The sequence below is a fragment of the Sinohyriopsis cumingii genome, chromosome 13, assembly GCF_028554795.1.
Source record: "Sinohyriopsis cumingii isolate HCF-2022 chromosome 13, ASM2855479v2, whole genome shotgun sequence".
Lineage (NCBI taxonomy): Eukaryota > Metazoa > Mollusca > Bivalvia > Unionida > Unionidae > Sinohyriopsis > Sinohyriopsis cumingii.
This window is the reverse complement of record NC_142973.1, coordinates 50,849,225-50,869,458: the sequence shown is the minus strand read 5'-3', so window position 1 is coordinate 50,869,458 and position 20,234 is coordinate 50,849,225. Positions and strand designations below refer to the sequence as shown.

General features: G+C 40.4%; 1 protein-coding gene across 1 annotated transcript in view; it reads right to left on the bottom strand.

The window, feature by feature from the left end:
• The window catches only part of LOC149785537 (uncharacterized), a 236,648-nt gene extending 234,000 nt beyond the window's left edge, over nucleotides 1–2,648 (bottom strand). The window contains exon 1 of the mRNA XM_089931208.1: nucleotides 2,458–2,648. The gene's annotated coding sequence lies outside the window, so the exon portion shown is untranslated. The remainder of the gene's footprint in view (nucleotides 1–2,457) is intronic.
• Nucleotides 2,649–20,234: the final 17,586 nt, after the last annotated feature.

Genomic DNA, 20,234 nt, shown 5'->3' with positions numbered 1-20,234 from the left:
ATGTACGAATCATATTTAGTCGGTAATACATACACACTTTTTTTTAAATAAAACAATTGGAGCAATTACATTGAAATACAATACCATATATAACGCATTTGAAAAATGGAACAAATTGAGATGGACAATAATTTACAATCATTGAAAAAAATTGTACGACAAAAAGAAATCTTTTATTAAATCCGCACTTGTCCTAAGATGCTCAATAGTGCAGTAGTTAAAGTCGATACGCACTTTATCGATACCGGGTACGATACCCTCATCTAAAGGTAATGGTTTCCGTTTGGATTTCCAGCATCCTTTTTTCAATGGCAACGTATTCTGTACTGCTGACTATCCTCTTTAAGTTCGTCGGAAACTTTTAACAATATATGCAGAAATGCAGAAGAATATATATATAAAATATTTTTTCTCTTGAAACTAAAGTGTGACTGATTGTTTGATATATGGACAGACAAAGGGAACAAAATAAGGCTACCGAAGCTAACGTTATCTCCCTCCGGATCCCTCAGACAGTAGTGAAGGCATACATAATCTCAGATGGAATGTTACTGTTATAAACTAGGTAGAGCGGAAAGTGCTATTCCTAGATCCTACAGGAAGATGCATGATTATATGAAGTGAAATTATAAATTAAAGAATGAAAGGAAATATTAATAATAAGGATACATACATATCTCTCTCTCTCTCTCTCTCACACACACACACACACACACACACACACACACACACACACAACCACACTGGCGGAACGAGGCAGTATAGCGAGGCTGTGAGTCGAATCGGTTATTCGCGTATGTCTTCCATTCTTCTAATATGTAACATGCCCAACCTGGTGGCAGTGTATAGTTTCCGTGGAATGATGTAAAATCGCCATTTATTGCCATATTGAACGGGTCATTACAGAAATGTCTCATTATGATAACAGATGATACTGAGATATCATTCCAACGCGCCTTACAACAGTCAAATTAAAATGGGAATTTCTGACATAACGATGAACTGATAACCCCAGTTCAATGTCACGCTCCGTTCACCTTGCGATCAAATAATAGCTTTCACATATTTTGGTAACAAAAGTCATTCGGAGCATTACGTTTCTACCGATAAGTCTCCCTAAAATGAAGTCCCAAACCTTATCCGATAGGTTACTGACAATATGTTGACCGGGAAACTCGAGGTCACCGTAACATGAATCTGTATCAGTGCCCTACGTATCATTTCATTGTAAGATAATATCGATTTCAATAGACTGGCATTATGCTAACATCTTACTCCAACTTTCACTGTGACTTCGATGATGTTTGGTTCTTACTGCTGTTTGTTTGCTTGGTTGTTTTTTCTTCTTCCTTGTACACATTTTATAATGCAGAAAGGAAATATAGAGTAGGAATGACGCAAGTTAGAAACAATGTATGCAGTTAATAAAATATTCGCATATAGAATCACTCCAATCTCAACCATATCAAATTTGCAGAGGTAAAGATGCAATTAAAAAATTAACATTCTGTATTCACAGATAATGCAAACATAGAAAATTGCAAATTTAGTGCATACACATTATATATATATATATATATATATATATATATATATATATATATATATATATATATATATATATATATATATATATATATATATATATAATTTGGGTTGCAATTCTCGTCAATACCTCTATATCCATGTGCTATTTGCTACTGCAAAGCTCACGTTTATAATATAAGATAGTCTCTTTAACCCCCCTCCCACCACGACTACCATTACCAGACGCATTTGTATAAATGGAGCGCTTTATTGTCATACACATACAGGCTGTTAAATTTCCAATAGTCTGTCATAATATGGGAAAATATGCAGCCACGATACAGCTGTCAAACCAGCCGAAACCATCCTGATCACGGAATGATATTCAATGGCTCGTGTTGCCGTCACAAATGTCTGTCCCATAAAGTTATTTGTAGGATGCGGAAAACAAGAAGTTGTGTACTTCATAAGAGATACAAATTTATTTAATTAATATTTGGCGAACAAATCTTAAGAAACTATGAATAGAATGTTCGTGACGACTACATTAATGAAAACATTCAACTTGACTGAAGACTTTGTTACATTAGGAAACTTAATGATTGTGCCATACAAATTTATTAGCTTCCGATCGCTTTAAGTAAACACTCCCGCCATTTAGAATCAACTTTTTAAATACATATTATTCGTGCAAACAGTTCATCTCAATAATTCATGGAGTGATTATAACAGAACTACTCAACCACATAAGGATGATAACATTATTGGTCAATAAATTTCAATGTCCAAATTACAAATTAAAATTAAACGTCCAAAGAAAACCTCAAAGGTCTGACTATACAGTGGATAATGTTTGTACAGAAAAGCATTGGCCATTAAAAGCTTCCGTTGAAAGCAAAGTTTTTTTTAAAAAATATACTTAAGACTTACCTTTACACTTCTTGGCAGCCAATCCCTTGCGCCTGTAGAATTCTCAGTCACGACAGAGGAAACGTTTCGTCTTATATACTGAAGCCAAATGCCTTCTCCCTGTTCACCGCAATTAGGAAACAATCAGAATGATATTTTCATCTCGGTTACACGTTGCAAATGGAAATCAAAGGCGAAGACTTCTAGCACTCCCTCAGTTCATCAATGATTTATGCGTCATATTCGATTCTCTGGCTCATGGCACGTGCTTCCTTTGGGAATACGAAAAGGACAATTGATACGTCGTGTGAGTATACGCAGTTTAAGTCAAGTAAATTGATGATACATTTATTACAATATAAATAGCCAATCAGTATGATGCTAATAATAGCATCTCAAAGACTTTCTTGGATAAAATTAAGGCATACATTTTCTGTCGGTTCATCTTCACCTGGACAGAGAGTGGCTTATGGAAGAAGAATTGACTTCTGGTCGGGTGGTCCTCGGGTATAGGCGTTTATATGACGTGGGTGACATTTCCAACGAAGCGCACTCATTTATTCATTTCCTTTCTTTATTGTACGTTAAACTCTGCGATGAAGAACTTCATTTATTATGTGAACCATATATTCCAAAGACTTGCAAGTATTCAGTGAATCCCAGATTCCAAAGTCTAATATGTGTTCAATGAATCCTCACTCGTAAGTCGAGCATGCATTCACTGAACTCTAATTTCCAATGCATTGCATGTTTTAAAAATAAATGCTACTAATTGAAGATATTTTAGAAGAGTTTGTTAAAATTGATTTACCCCTGAATATGTGTTTGACTTAGAACCTTAATTAGGAAAGTAATGAAGATATTGAATAAAGATTTGTTTAAAAAAATAGGTATTGCATATAATTTTTCTACTTTAAGAAAAACAGGTAAGGCCTGTAATTTGAAAGATTTGCACCTGTCAGAACAGAGAACAGTAAACCGACAAAATCTTGTAAATCATCAAGTAAGTCAGTATTCAGGGCCGGCCTTGTGCCTATTGGACCGATGAGAGAGAGAGAGAGAGAGAGAGAGAGAGAGAGAGAGAGAGAGTGTAACTTTAATGCGATGGAAGAAAATTTTAAGTTCAATATCATATAAAACTTGCTTAAAAGTTTATTTCCAAATGCCCTGCTCGCGGGGAGCCCTGCGCGTAAATCCAGAGGGGCGCCGCCAAAATGATACAAATCGGGCTCTGCGTTCGCTAAGGCCGTGCCTGTCAGTATTAATCAGACAAAACGAGGAATTGTCTTTTATCATACCATTTTATATATTACAATATTTTTATTTTTTTCTACCATATTAATATATTGTCGCTAAAATATAGTTGTTTCAAATTAGAACATTTGTTATAATTCAGGGCTGGCGTCATTTCGTTAGGTGTTGTCAAAAATATTACTCTAGTTAGAACATATCGAAGTGTTTGCTATGAAAAATATATTACATTCAAGTACCCGAGGATGGTGAAGATTTTAGACTTTTCTAGAACTGTACACCTTTTAAGATCAAAAAATGAACTGTATTTCATGATGTTTGCAACAGTACACACTAGTTCGTCTTGGAATATTATGGTAATGGAACGTATAAATAACTTAATAACATCGAAGATTTTGACGTTAGTGAAAATGCATTTTTTTAAATTAAATAGATATTGTTTAAAACTTTCGATTTTATCAGTTTTCCAGTACTGAAAGATATGTGTTCCTCAAGTTTCTTCACTTTTCTGTCTTCCTCACAATATCATACAATTATCTCCTTTAATTTCTTTGTTAAGAAATTGTTAGTAACTTTGCTACAGGGAACCGTTTTTATATTTTAAAGTATTTCTAAATTTATTTCAAACCATTCACAGTGTGTCAGTCTTTCCAAATATGTTTAAGCAGCTGGGATAAATTTTGAAAAGTTTATCATGATATTTCTTTAACGAAGCAAACAAATCGTTTTGGAGAAAAAATATTTTAGGTTACCCTACAATGACTGTTTTGGAATCAGTACCACTTTTGGTCCTTCCATATGGAGTACCAACATTTAGAGACAAAATGAACAGTCATAGTACTAACACATAACGTGGGAGAGTGTATAGTCCGAGTTTTGGGTCATCAGGTCCCGTGATATTGGAGACGCGGGCACACTCGTTGGACATACCGGCAACGTATCGATTATCATGATAAAAACATATTGATTCTTCCCGTTTTAGGTCTTCGATTGTAAGGATGTATCTGATTATAGGAATTTTAGGTACAAGGAAACAAGTACAGTGCCAGTGTAAAGGTGAACTAGAATTTCACAGTTGTTGTTGTTGTAGGGTTAAACGCCAATTTTTAGCACAAGATAGGCTATACATGGCGGCAGTATAAATGGTAGTAGAAGAAGCCGGGAAAACTCCTGAAAGAAACACCGACCCACGACAAGCTACTGCAAGCTTTCTGACATACCCACATCGGACGAACCCGAGACTCGAACCAACGCAGACAGAGGTGATATGGCAGTGATCCGTAACGGTGAACGCTTTAAACCCATTGGCCACTCAGGGCCCCCTAATTTCACGGGCGGCCATAACTATTAATGAATAAATATAATGTTTGATCATTGAAATAAAATAGTTGAATCTCAAAATAAATAAATAAATAAATAAATAAATAAATTTTTAAAAAAATAACAAGAAGTGGTTTTTCTGTCAGTATCTATATCAGCTGATTTAGTCTCAGCAAACCTTATAGAACAGGACAAAATGTATTGAATTTACTTTCAGCACTATCAGCTGGTTATCTGCACAGAAACAGTTAAGACTACATTATCTAAAATAATGATGGTGACTTTGCTTGAAAATACCATTAAGTATATACAGATAGCTATGTGCACAATTAAGGTGTCATTAAAATGACACCTATAACTTTCCATATTTGTCTTACCTCCGCTCTGAAGAATATACCGTATTAAAGGGGATTTTTCAGATTTCTCCACCAATCGTCAATCATGTCTCTGAAATGATGTAACTAAAGTGGCGCAAGCAAAGTAAACACCTGTACAGTTAAAATAGGAAGGTCAAGAGTTCGGAAATTTGTCACACAGCAGTTTTCTTGTTGTAGAACGGTGACAGCATGGACATTCGTGGTACTAGGCGCTAAAAAAAATTTATATTGCCGTCTTCACAACTTATGCGATGGACATTATTATATATCTCTCTGCCATGTTGAACCAAAACTCAATAGCATCGATAGTGCAGTCATAACGTGGGAATAGTCTAATATAAAAAAAACACAGCTTGAATACACGAGCCTAATTCTGGGACATTTCCAATTGCAGGAACTATATATGTTTTGTTTCTATTCATTTAAATCTAAAAGCAAATAATATCTTATAACCATATAGTTGAAGACATGTAACAGCCAAAATACAAAATATACGTCCTTGTAATGTCTTCATTCTCTATTTATTTTCAATTAAAACATTCACTTACTAGTAAGAAGTCGCTGGTTCTGAGAACTCCGAATTCTCTGACACGCGCAATACTCAACCGGTACGCGGCTAAGGTTTCGTATATTCCTCAAGTTCACGTTTGACAGAAGGAACAAAAAAAAAAAAAAAAAAGAAAAAAAAAACAACCAGCCATTGCTCTATCTGGAGCGATCGTATTGCATCTGGACAAAAGGATGTGGTCAAGATATTTTTGTTTCTGGACGATAATATTCACTTCCGTTTGCTTATTTGTTTCCGTTTTGGTTTTTAACTTCCTCGAGCAATAAAAAAGATCAGGCTTGATCTGTACAGCTTGGCTGGGCTTAAGGTGATAAACATTTTCAAAGAGTTTATTTTCCTTTTTTATTTCTCTGAATTATTTCTCAGTTGAAATATAACGTTGCGCACATGCCCCGAAACCACAAAAGTAATCAACAATTTCCTTTCAATTTTGAATGACTTCTACAGTGCATGTAATGTACAGATCCACTACTTATGATGTCACCCAGAATAAACAGACAGCTTAGCTGGCCAGTTGTTCGAGCGTCCGCCTCGGATGTGGGAGGTTACTTGTTCGAACCCAAGCCGGATCATACCAAAGACTTATAACAATTGTACTAGCAGCCTCCTCGCTTGGCCCTCAGCATTAAGAGGTTATTGTTAGAACTGGTCGGCGTGGTGTCAGAACAGTATGATTGGGTGGGACATCATGCTACATGTCTGCAGCATGATACCAAAGTGCTAGACATCATTATAAACTGTCAAACTGCAGACATTGTAGTGATATGGCTGAAAAATTGTTAAAACTACATTAAAAATCGAACACACACACACACACACACACACGAAAAACAGCCCGACTTCCTAAACATGTGCAATTAGATTACAATAGTGCTTTTTCATACTTCTTACTTCCGGAGTTTTGGAAAACGGGCAGACGCAGAACGAAATGGCTCAATTTAAAAATTTCCATTTTCCTTCAAAATAAAGATAACAAACAGCCATGCATGAAAAGAACGTACGTTTGCCACAATGATCCATCAAAGTAGCCTATTAATTTTGGAAAAATACCGAAGAGAGAAAAATACCGATGAGAGAAAAATACCGAAGAGAGAAAAATACCGATGAGAGAAAAATACCGATAGAGAAAATCGAAGTATATTTAAAATATAGATATGCGTCATCAAGTAGAAACCTTTCAATCTGCATTATTAATGGCGATTCTTTTTCGATTTAAGTAAACTTAGAAAGTTACTCTACCAGTGTAAAGACAACGTTAAAAAGGTTATATGTATAAAATATTGACATGAGTAGTGAAGGGGGATACTCTACGGACAATGGGAATTAGCATTACAGAACCCCTTGGGACAATCTACGGACAATGGAAATTTAACATGGCGAAAAATCGTGGGACAATCTACGGACAAGGGGAATTTAACATGGGAATAAATCGTGGGACAATCTACGGACAAGGGGAATTTAACATGGGAATAAATCGTGGGACAATCTACGGACAAGGGGAATTTAACATGGGATTTTTTTTAAAAAAAATTTTTTTAAAAAGGGGTAGGCAATTCAAAGACTATCTCTTTTCGAGATATATGGCTGGCCCTGAAAAGGGCCTTTGGGTTTTCTTCTGCTTCTAATTTCTTCTTTTCCTCCACCAAGTTCTTATTTTATCTCCTACACTCTTCTTCTCTTTCTTTTTTTTCTTCTCCTCTTCTTTCTTCTCTTCCTCCTCTTCTTTCTTCCTCTTTTCATTTTCTTCTTCTTTTTCAATTTTTTCATTCCATTCTCTCATCCTTATCATTTCCTCTTCATCCTCCTTTTCCTCCTTTATTTCTTTCAACAGATCACTGATGATTACCTTCATTTTTCGTAAATTGTTTATCTCCATCTTCACTCGATGGGGACTATATGAATAGTGATCCTCGTTTAGGTTAACCAACATTTGCTCTATCATTCCTAAATTGTCGAGAACGTTTTGCAATTTTTCCATTTTGTCCATTTGGTTAGAAGCCATCTTCTTTGTATTCTTTGCAGAATGGTTTGAACAACGAGCACTGTGGGTTCTTATACGAAAAGCGCGAACGTGAAGGAAAACATCCCCCTAAAACATAAAATGGATCTTACCTAGATGATGACCCAACATCGCGCGTACGTGAAGGAAAACATCCCCTACTTTCTCATTTCATATAATAAAACCCTAACTATACTCTTCACATACGCTAAGAAACCCATAATCTACTATTCACAATAACATACCTGAGCTCTTACAAACACAAACACACAAACACACAAACTCATACCCTCACACTATCTGAAATAAGAGTTAGTGTTTATATACACACTACTCTACCTACACACATTGGCAAATTAATAGTTATTTCTTTTCTAGAGTATTGGGTAGCCCTGAAAAGGGCTGTTTTTGTTTGGAACTTCATGGACACCTGGTTAATGGTGGCACCTTCCAGGCCTGGCGCCACATACACATCTTATCCCCCAGTTACTTTTTACCTTTTGGGGGCAGAGAGCAGAGGCAGGATATGTCGCTTCAGAATCCCAATTTTCGCTCTCTGGGATTTTGAAATTTCTTCTCTCCTTTTCCTCCTCTTCTTTGTTTCTTCTTTCCTCTTTATATCTTCTTTCTTCTTCTTCTTTATATCTTCTCTCCTCCTCTTCTTTCTTTCTTCTTTCCTCCTCTCTTACCCTTCCCTCCTCTACAATGGCTTCCGCGGCCAGTTCATTTAATATGCGCCTGGCATATTCCAGATGCACATGAAGCTCCAACAGTTTCTCAAGTCTCGTGTTCATTCTTCTGGCTGTGTTGATCAATCAACAAGGGTAGCTGGACTGCCGAACGAGTTTCAATTTATACTGAAAGCGCGTACGTGAAGGAAAACATCCCCCTAATAACATAAAATTCATCTTACCTAGATCATGACCAAAAAACAACAACGCACGGACCTAAAAGAAACACTCACTCACTTTTTTATGCTACCCATCACTTCAATAGACTATCCACATACGCAAAGCAATCCAATCTAACCCCAAATATACACCTCAAACAGCCCTAAAAAACTAACATCATTTTAATCTACTATCCACACCAACCTACTTTATCACTTATAAACACAAACACACAAACACATACACTTCCACTATTAATAAAGAGTTAGTGTTTATATTCACACTACTCTACCTACACACATTGGCAAATCGATCGTTATTTCTTTTCTTGAGTATTGGGTAGCCCTGAAAAGGGCTGTTTTTTTGTTTTGCTATGGCATTCTTTTAGTTTCTAAGAATGCGATGTCCTCTGAGGATAGACTTTCTGGCAATAGGTCTGCTTCTTCGGAAAGAGAAGAAGAATTCTTTGGTGTCGATACGACAATCGACAAAGCCTCTGTCAGCTTCAGGTTGCTGCTGCTGCTGCTGCTGCTGCTGCTGTTGCTGTTGTTGCTGCTGCTGTTGCTGCTGTTGCTGTTGTCTCTGAAGTCTGTACTTCTCTGTCCATTCTTCTTTCTCCCTGTTCATTTCTTCTCTGAAGAGCTCTTCTATCAGGTCTTCAGTGATTTTTAACATTCTCACATTCTCTATTTCTTCTGGTTTCGGTATCAGACTGTGTCTGACCCTATGCAGATTCACGTAGGCTTCGTTGAGCTTAGCTAGTTTGGAGCACATCTTCTTAGGAGGATGAGTCGACAATGGATGGCTAGACTGGGAACAACCCGGTTCTTAAAGTTAAAGCGCGGACGTGAAGGAAAACATCCCCCACACGGTTTTCGAGCCGCAACGTTCATGAGAGGGATAGTAAGAAATGAAAGAGCATCAATCCAACATTCTTATAGCTAAACAAAAGACAAAGGCATTTTTTTCTAAACACAACATTTTTTATTCAAAAATCACTTAACACTAAACAACAACTCTAACATTTTTAACAATAATATAACACTATAACATCAAACATTTTTTCAAATCACAAACATTTTTTTCTCAATTCACACTCTACTTTAAACAGGGCTGACAACGTTGTGAATGAAATTGTGATTTCCACTGTTGGAAATCATTAGGCCATTGATGGACACTACGTTTCCTAGCTTGAGACAAAAGATAAGCATAATGGTCACAAAACCATCGATCTACTTTCACATCGTTTCTAGCAGAAGAACGAGGATCAAAATGAGTCACTAAATGTTCTAAGGAATAGCCCAGGCTGCGATGATGCAGAAAATACACACAGTACTGTCCACACACCAAGGAATCTGTGCCTTGTAATTTCACATTATTGAATCGGGTGGTTTGAGCATTTCTTCTCATAAAGTCGATGATATCGTCTTCCAAAGGCGGCAATCCGTACGAATCGAAATATTCCACACAGCCTTCTTGAGGAAAGTAGACGGCTACCCAGTGGGTTCCTGGGAGATGACTGTCGTCCGTGTTGATCACGTAAGCTTGATGGTCTTTAGGTTTGCGATGAGGGAGTTCATCTTTAGCACAGACGACAGGATTCCAAGAAGACGTATACGAACTGTGGTTCAAAAGGTAATAAAGTTCCCAGGTATCCATTGATTTGTGTTTGTTTTCTTCTTCTTCACAGGTAATAATAAGTCGTCAATTCGATCCTGACTTTTTGCTTGAAAATGTCTGACGAATAAACGGTTATTCGTTCTGTTTCCTCACTCTGATTCAGGAGAGCTTCGATACGATGGATCTCTTGAGTGGTTAATGGTGGACAAGAATGTTCACGCAAGTCTTTATACCACTGGTGCAACACGTCTTTGTTCGAGATGAGACTCCAAGCTTCGTCCAGATACTCGTCCAATTTTTCTTCTTGACTTAACATCAGGCATTTATCGTGTTGAATTTGACTGGGATGATCGTTTTGACATCCATAGCAATTTTTCTTGATCAATTCCGTCATTTTGTCGACCAAGTGTTTGGCAAAACAGGAGACTAAATGGGCTTCTTGTTCTGGCCATCTCGACTTCATCATGATATCTTCTTTGTCTTGAGATTCTTCTCCTTCCACGGTCTCCTCACATTTCATCTCCAAAGTTTCTCCACTAGGTAAAGAGGGATAACAATCTTCCATGACTTCTAGTAATCTAGAATGACTTCTCTCAAACTGTTGATTTCTATGGTATTATCGAATTCTGCATACAGGATGACGCTCACTGTATCTGTCAGTTTATCTGCAAACTGAAGTTCCACACGCATCTGGCCGGATTTTATAGGGTGGAAATGTCCCTCGTCGCTGCCTTGGTCTGGAGTGAAATCAAACGCCCACAAAGCATAGCCTCCGTCATAATCGTTGTACGTAATACCGTGACTGGTGTTGGTTCCTAACTGTCCGGTGGCTTCGTACAGGGACAAGTACGATCTCAAGTAATTCTTCTTCTCAAAGTCAGGTTCAAAAGGTCGGGTACACAAGGTCTTGCCATCACGACTGACTTCGATTTTCTTCACCTTGAAGTGTTGAAAGTAGAAAGGATTTTTATCGAAGGCTCCGTTGAAGGCTAAATTCTCGACCATACCAAGGATCAAACGTTTCGGTAACTGACCTTGAAACAGATGATCTTCGATCATGGAATGATGTCCAACGGGAATGGTGAAGGTTTTCACTTCCACACGTCGTATGGGATATTTGGCGGTCGTTCTGCTCAACGTTTGACTGATGTCGTTACCTACTTTGGGTAACACTTCCACGCGTCGTACGTAGAGTTTGGCTTCTAGGATTTTGGTTTTGTACTCGTCAGCATTACCCAATAAATGGAAAGCGGCACTGCTCCGATTCAGTCTCAGGCGAACATTCACCCCGTTCAGCAAATATTTCTCTTGCAACCACATGTCCAAATGTAAACGGTCCATCAGTTCTAAACTCTTTCCATCTTTGATTCTGTCTCTTCGTTCTATAAATCCGTCATTGTTTTTTTTGGCTGATGGATCAATTTCGAATGTTTCAAACTCGTCTGCTTCGTCAGCTTCCCATACTACACAGGAATTGAGATGAGTGTTCTTGGCATCTATTCCGTACGTCAAGAGATTTTCCAGGTAGGCACGATAAGGGTAAGTATCCATGCTGCTACTGACCAGTTTGTTATTCAAGTACAAGTCCACTCCACTGAACAAGGAATGCATGAAATTGTTGACGGGAGCTACTGGTTCAGTGTCCATAGGACCTCCATTCTTATCTAGAATTTTGACTTTCAGGTACAAGTAACTGCTATTCAGATCGATGTAATCTTCGGGCTGTCCTTTGATTTCAAACTCGATGGGAGCGGAATCGGTCAATGAGGAGACGGGGTGAAATTCCACCCACTGAGATTCTTGCATGGTCATCATGGTGGGGGGCATGGCAAACAGATCCAGTTCCGTCTTGGAACAAGCGCAAGACTCTCGGTGCATCATTTTTTGTTCTGTGTCTCAATAATCGAAAACGTCTAAGTCTCGAACGGTTCTTCTTTTCTTGGCCTTTCTCGCTTGAAGTCTGGTGAAAGGGTGTTTTCTTCGTCGTCTCTTTCTGCCTTGTCCTTGCTGAATGCCTGACTCGGTAGCGTGCAGGGCATTTATAGGTGTGTCTCGTCGGCCCAAAATGTCTTTGCCCGTTTGCAGCAAGACATTTTTGCCTGCCCTCATGAAGGCTTCTTTAGGGTTTTGTTTGTCGATGATGACATTTTGGAGAAATTCTTTGCCTTGCGTCAGTGCCGCATCTTTCAAGGCGTGCAATCCGCGTGTCACCATCGGTTTCAACACCGGGGCCACCGAACGAAAGGCCGATTTTAACATATCTCCTAAACCGTGTCCTCGCTGTCGAGCCACCCCTCGGTACACTGGATACATGACTTGCTTACGAGTCGTGAGAGAACCGTTTTCGAAAATGGAGTTTCACCGTGACTTTTCCTTTGGTGAATGGAATATTTTGTCCCAGATCTCCTTTTATAGTAATGTTGACCGTGTCCAAATACGACTTGCTGACCGGCAAATAGTGAGGATGGACAAATTCGCGGTGGACGTGGTAAGTGTTTCCACCTTCCTCGTCAGCGTTTGCGGCAGAATCCACTTTGAAAGGAATGACACGCAGTAATGGCACGGAGGTGTGTCCCACCACGTTGTATTCCACCACATCGGAATACACGAACATCAAATTTAGTCCTTGGTTCAGTTCTACCGGGGTACGAAAATACTGGCCAAAAGTCTCGTTGTCGTAAATGATTGATAATTCGGGGGGTTTTTTTTGTTGTTCTACTCTCTTCCTCATCTCCATGTCACCGCCCAACATGTCAAACAATTCATCACAAAAATAGAAACCCATGATTTTATCCTCAGGAAATTTTATCAGGAAGCGACGAGCTGTTTTGTGGTATTCCAGGGTGACAGTTTTGTTCTTGACATTCTTAAAAGCTTCCCCAAACACGCCATTAAACCTGGTGGCTATGGTGTTGACCAAATGTTGACCACTAAAATAATACCCTTGGGGAACGAACAAGTGATAGATGGTGTACTTTAGATTTTTTGTGCTAGGGGTTTTATGCTTATATTTGCTATGGGTATCCATCCACTGTTGTATTTGTTCGTCATAAACTTCCACATCAAAAACATTTTGATTGGCAACGACATTGAGGACTTGGGTCGGGTGAATCATTTCTACTAAAGCCACTTCCCAATGGGCTTCGTGATCTAAGGGGATGGCTTGAGGTAATTTGGCCGTGTAACAGCACAACGTGTTGTTGGGAAACACCTCCATGGAACTGTCACTGGGTAAGGTTAAGTAAAATTGGTTTTGGTGACTCATAATTCCAGAGTTCTGTGGTTGTCCGAGGGAATATTAGTGGATGTCAGAGGTGTGTCTCCGCCCAAAATGGGGTTCTGGTTGTGGTTGTTGGAGTGGTGACTGGCACTGGCACTGGACACAACGTTCCCGTTCGAGGAGAATTTCAGGGAGGGATTGGGAAGCAGGTAACCGATGCAACTGCTCAATAAAATGGTCCACAATTGTTTGTCTCCTTGTTGCAAACTCAAATTGGCGATGGCTGCCCCGATGACACAATACACCACGAAGATTTGGCAGAAAAAGACGATTTGCGTTTTAGGCACACGTTCTCCACACCACACCCACAAGGGTTGTTTTTGTAAATCTTGCACAGAAGAACTAGGGGAAGAAGGACTGGTCGACGTAGCTGCGTCTGATGTGTGAAAGGGCATGATGGTCACTTCTTCTTTTTATAGTCGATGACTTGCGAAGCGTCGATCCAAGAATCAAAACTGGGTGGATATCCTTTCCAACGTACTTTGACTTCTTTGACACGTCGTTTGCCCACTTTACGGGTTCTGCGTTCGAGAATGCTTTCGATGTCGTACACGTCGTCTTCTTTTTTGGTGACACGTTGTAACTCGGGCAAATAAAACGTTCCTTTGAGCACTTCTCCGTTCATGTCTTCCAATTTATAGACGGCAGGATGACGGCCATGTACTCGTCCAGTGACGCGAAACAGTTCGGTCGTCCAGTTAGGTAAGTAACCTTTGTCGAAAGTGCGTTTGGTTTTGCCAATGCGCACCCAATCTCCTACGGTCAACTCTCCACTTTTCTTGAGGACAGCCCTCGTCGGGGACGTACCGAACAGGCGCTCGAACACCATCACTTCGTTGTCGGGAGTCACGTCTTGCGGGGCACGTCCGATGCTTCGATGGTAAGATTGGTTGTACGCTTGCACCAGGTGCGGTAAGATGTCGATGTACTTCAGAGTGTGGTGATGCGTAAAATATTTCCACATGCGTTCTTTCAAAGTGCGTTGAAAACGTTCCACGATGCTGGCTTTGGTTTCGGGATTCTCGGTGGTAAAAAAATGAATGTCACGTTTCTTTAATTCTTTTCGGAAAGCTTGGTTCAGAAATTCGGTGCCTTTGTCCGTTTGCCATCGAAGAGGGCGACGACCGCTTTTTTTCAACACCCGTTGCAGGGCTCGCACTAACTCGCTGCTGGATTTGGAAGTCAAGGGTACGACCCAGGCAAATTTGGAAAAGACGTCGATGACACAAAACAAATATTTGTAACCACGATTGTAGCTGGCCAAATGAGAGACATCGGCTAAATCGGCTTGCCATTGATGATCGATGCCTTCCACTCGGGTGCGACTTCTGGCAAACTTGCGTCGAATGGGTTTGTGTAAAGTGTAGGTAGCTTGTTCTTGTAACCATCGTTGCACTTGAGGTAAACGGAGACTTTTCAGTCGCGTTTTGGCAGCACGATACAATTTTTGAACTCCTGCGTAACCTGCAGGATGGGAGGGATCGTAGTAAATGCTAGCTAAGACTTTTTCCATTTTTTTTTGTGTGGATTGGTGTCTTAATAAGGCACCCACTCTTGGAAGAGGCTACTCTTTTTCTCTTGGGGTATTTTCTTGGATTGCAAGGCTTTGCGTGTGCGGCCAGCAATAGGTGTCGAAGAGGAGGAGGATGTCTGAGCAGGGGATATCGGTTCTTGTTTCACTTCTGTCTTCACTTCTGTCTTCACTTTCTTTTTCTCTTGTGAGGAAGAAGGGGTGGCCATCATCTTTTTAATCCATCCAATTCTGGAGGTAGGTGGTGTTGTTAACTTGCGTACTTTTTCTGGTGGAGTTTGAAACCCTTCTTCTTCTTCTTCTTTTCCTTTTTCTGTCTTGGTCACGGGTACTGGTGGTACTGGTACTGGTACTGGTGATGGTGCTGGACTTTTCATCAAGGTCTTAAAATCTTTCAGAGTGGGTAAAGCTGTTTCGTCTAAAGCTTTCTGGTGAAAGAGTTGTAGTCTTTGCAAGAGTTGACCGTACTTTTGAGATTTTTCTGTTTCGGACAAATCTTGGCGATCCAGCAAGGATTGCAATTCGTGTTGTAACTGGGACATCTCGCTCAAATTGGGATTGGGAGGTAAATGCGGGGTGCGTTGTTCTTGCCACCGATGGTATTCCATCCATCGTTTGTAAGGCACTAAAGCTAGTTTTCGTCCTTCCATGGGGTTGTCAGGGGTGAATTCTGAGATCTTGGGACTTCCGAAGGCCTTTTTATCTTGCTCCCACCAGTCCTCCCAACATGGTTCCCAAGACTCCTTTCAGTATGGGGCCTAACAAGAGAGGTAAAATGCCTCCACGTTGGACCAACATCTTCTTTTTTTGACGAATGGGAATTTTCTTTTGAACCATTTTCCGAAGAACGTGACGATGTTTGCCTAAGCATTGTTTCTGGTGTTTGGACAAAGGGATCGTGCCTTTCAAAACGTTCAAACAACATTCGCACACGGTATCGATGACCTCTTTGGAGGCTGTTTGAATGAGTTTTTTTCGTAGGGGTGGAGAAGCTTTGGACAGGACAGATAACAGGTCCCCATGTTTGGCTAAACGTGGTGGTAGTCCTTTCCTTTTCTTTCCTTGGGATTTTCTGGAGGGTGACATCTTTGAGTCTTTAGGAGCACCTAAAAACACTGATACCCTACTCGGTCACAGGCCTTTTTTATACTGGAACGCGTCGCCACTGATTGTCTTTACGTTTTATCAGTTTGAGGACAGGCATGACACGTCGTGCAGGGGTACGTAACGGACTAAATCGAGCCAGTTCTTGCTTGGACAAATCCAGTAAACTTTGTAACATGCCCGATCTTTCTTGAACTTTGATTTTGGGAGAAGGTACTTTGTGAGCAGCAGCCACTGCTGCTAAATGGGAAGGTCCTGCCACTGGGGAAGTTCTTTTGGGGGTCATCAACGGAGAAGTTCTTGGTGTAATCAACGTCTCCAAGTACTCTTCAGTTCCTGGTGACATCAACGGAGAAGTGGACAAACGTGAGGCTGCCGGAGACGTTGTGGCAGGTCGTGGCTTGCGAGTGTAAGGTTGCGTCCTGGCCGAAGTGCCTCTCTTGCGACTAGTTTTCTTCTGTGGACTTTTCTTTTTCTGGGGACTTTTTCTCTGTTTCTTTTTCTGGGGGCTTCTTTTCTTTTTCCGGGGTGATGGTGGTGGTGTCTGGTAAGAGGAGGGTCCCGCCACTGGAGAAGTTCTTCTTGGGGACTTGGTCTTTTTCTTTTTCTTCTTGGGACTTCGTTGGACTTTTGTCTTGGGGATAACTTTGGGGGCATTAGGATCCCATCTTAAGAGTGAGCGAATGATGACCCCTCCTAGAGTACCGCTCCCTCCAGGTTTCAAAATGATTTGTTTTTTGGTTTGAGTGTCGATGCGGGGATCGGCCAGTTGGACCAAAGCGACTTTGTTTCGATCGAAAAAGCGTTGGGTTTGATGAGGAATCTGAATGATTCCTTGGAGTAATTGACGTGCCGTCACCGTGAACCATCGTAAGACTTCTTTGAGACTAGCTTCTAAGACACGGGCTCGTGTTTGTGGATCTTTTTCTCGACTGATGCCATACAAGGCACGAATCAATTTGACGGGAAGATGAGACTGAAGGGACGTCATGTTCACACTGTGTGAGACAGACGAAAAAGGGTCTGAGGTTTTTATAGATTTTTTTCATGGGGAGTGAAATGAAGTCGAGGACGGAGACGTGTACAGGACAGGCCCTCCGTCTTGGCACCAGTGGTGAAACAAGTGGGTACGAAATCGCAAATCCTCGGGGGTCGTAGGTTTCAAATCGACGAGTAAATAGGCGTGTGGAGTTTGAGTGGCATCGTCGTACGCCTGAGTTAGCCAAGGCGTTCCTAACTGTTTGGCTAAGACTTGCACTTGCGATTTATCTCGAGGGCTTTTAAACAAGACCACGTAATGCGCATTGAGACTGATGGTGCGATGGGCTTTACTTTGTTGAAACAAATTTTGGGTGATGTAAACGACACTGGCATTACGGTGATGCCCTTTGCGCGTGAACCACAATTTAATTTCTTCTTCGTCTTCTCCTAACATGTCGTCGAAAATGACCAAATGGGTTAGACGGGAGTCAGAGACGATGCCATCGTCTTCTTTAGGAATGCCTTCCACAAACACGATGGAATCGCCTTGACTTTCTCGCAAGAGGTTGTACGCCGATTGCCACTCTTTGTAACACCACACGATCCGTTGAGGGGGCCGATCGATCAAATGATGTTTATGTTCGATCAAACGTTTGACGAATTCGGTTTTGCCTGAACCGCTAGGTCCAGCAATGAGCATGTTAAAGGGATGGCGAAGATACAAAGCCTCCCAACTGGCACGATCTAAGTGTTCGTCGATGACTTTGACAGTAGAGGAAGAGGGAGCAGAGACAGCAGAGGTAGCCATGGTATGAGAAATGTCACTTGTGACACGAAAAAACAAACAAGACAAGAGTTTATATACTTTTTCAGAACACGTTTATTGAATGTTTTTTTCAAATATGAACACGAAAGACAAAAATACATACAACCCAAATAGTGATGTACAGGAATATAAAACACAGCAAAGCGATCAAAGTGGAATATAAACAAGTGTCTGTACAACATGTTTTGGTTAACCAAGATGTCCTAGGGACAGTGTGTAATGTTCTTACAGTCTCTACATGAGGTATTGTCACACAAGTGTCCTCCCGGAATGACCTTTCAGGCATGTCCATGACAGTCCTGTCCTGAAGCGAGTGGTTGTTCTCGGTGACGGGTTCTTCTGGCACCGTCACTAACACGGGTTGAAAAGTAACTTTTTTCCTTGAACAACTCTTGTGCATACTGGGCCACTTCTTGGGTCCAAGCCTCAAAACCCCCCTTTTTCCAATCACGAACATCTGTCCAATGAGGGTGTAAGTCACAAGCTACACACACATCGTCATACACGTCTTGGGTCGCTAAAAGTTGACGAATCTTTTTTTCCTGTTGAGGTCGAGAAGTATCCAGATGAAACCGCAAGGCTTTGAGCAAAAGGAGTTTTTCGTGACCATTTAAGGCCATGGAGGTGGTAAGTACTGATCGTAAAGAGTCCACAAAGAATCGGCTGGTAAACGAAATCCCAGAAAACAAGTCACTAAGACACACACCACTTGTCGTCCCAAATTGAACGGATACAATTCTTGTAATAATCGACGGTAATGATCCACGGTTTGAATATGGTCATTGAGTTCCTTCCACGGAATCTGTTGAATGATATGTGACATAATCCGTGGCATGGCAACTTGATTTTATAGTGTCTTTGTTTCGGAAGCAATAAAGGTAATTTCTAACCAAACACGTTCGTTCTCCAGTAGGGAATTTAAATGTTACACACTGTAACTGAAACGTCAGAGTTTGTCTAGATGTTTCGTCTTTTTCTAAGCAGATTCCATGTAACAAATGTTGGTAATCCTTTAACTCGTCTTCCTCAATACGTTGCAGTAAGTGAATCTCCAAGTAACCAAAATTACGAACGTCTAGCCCATCATCATTCATATACTGAAAGTATTCAACAAGGTCTGACCAGTGAAAAAATTTCTGACGAATCAGTCCTCTTATACCATTCAGGTACCAGTGGTTAAAGATCTGGTGACGTAACGGATGCAATTGTTCTTTACGTTTCACTTGTATTTTCACCAGCTCTCGGTAAATCCTTTCTCTCAACTCCTCAGGCAAGCCCAAAATGTACTCTTGTAAAGTATCCATAATTATATACACTGTTTTTGGAATCGTTGGGTGGCGACCAATAGCCTCGTTTAACTTTGTGTCTAATGTAATATCCACTCATAATCAGTCTTCTTGTACTTTGGAACATAGCATAATTTAAAAACGGACGAATCACTTTGAGTTTGCGTTTCACTTGTATTTTGATCAGTTCTCGGTAAATGCGTTCTCTCAACTCCACAGGCAAAGCACGAATGTTCTCTAGCAAAGTATCCATGAATAGGTCATACTAATTCCTCTTTGGTCTGACACAAGAAATGTACTCTTTGCACAAACATGGTTTCACTTCAGTGTCGAATTTAAATCGTTGAGTCACTAATCTACACATTACAATTCGTTCAGAAGTTTCCTCTTTCACCAAGTTGACATTGTGTTCAAGATGTTGGTAATTCGTTAACTCTTCCTCTGGAATTCGATGCAGTACGTTTACAATGATGTAACTACAATCGTCCATACCAAACCAATCCTCTTTAAAACTAGAGGATCGTTGATCAATGTCTGTCCGATGGAACACTTTCAATTGAATCAATCCTTGTATAGCCTTCAGGTACCAGTGGTTCAAACACCGGTGACGTAACGGATGCAATTGTTCTTTACGTTTCACTTGTATTTTGACCAGTTCTCGATAAATGCGTTCTCTCAACTCCACAGGCAAAGCACGAATGTTCTCTTGTAAAGTATCCATGAACAGATGATTATGGTAAAAAGTTACTTCAATGTCTCGGTCCC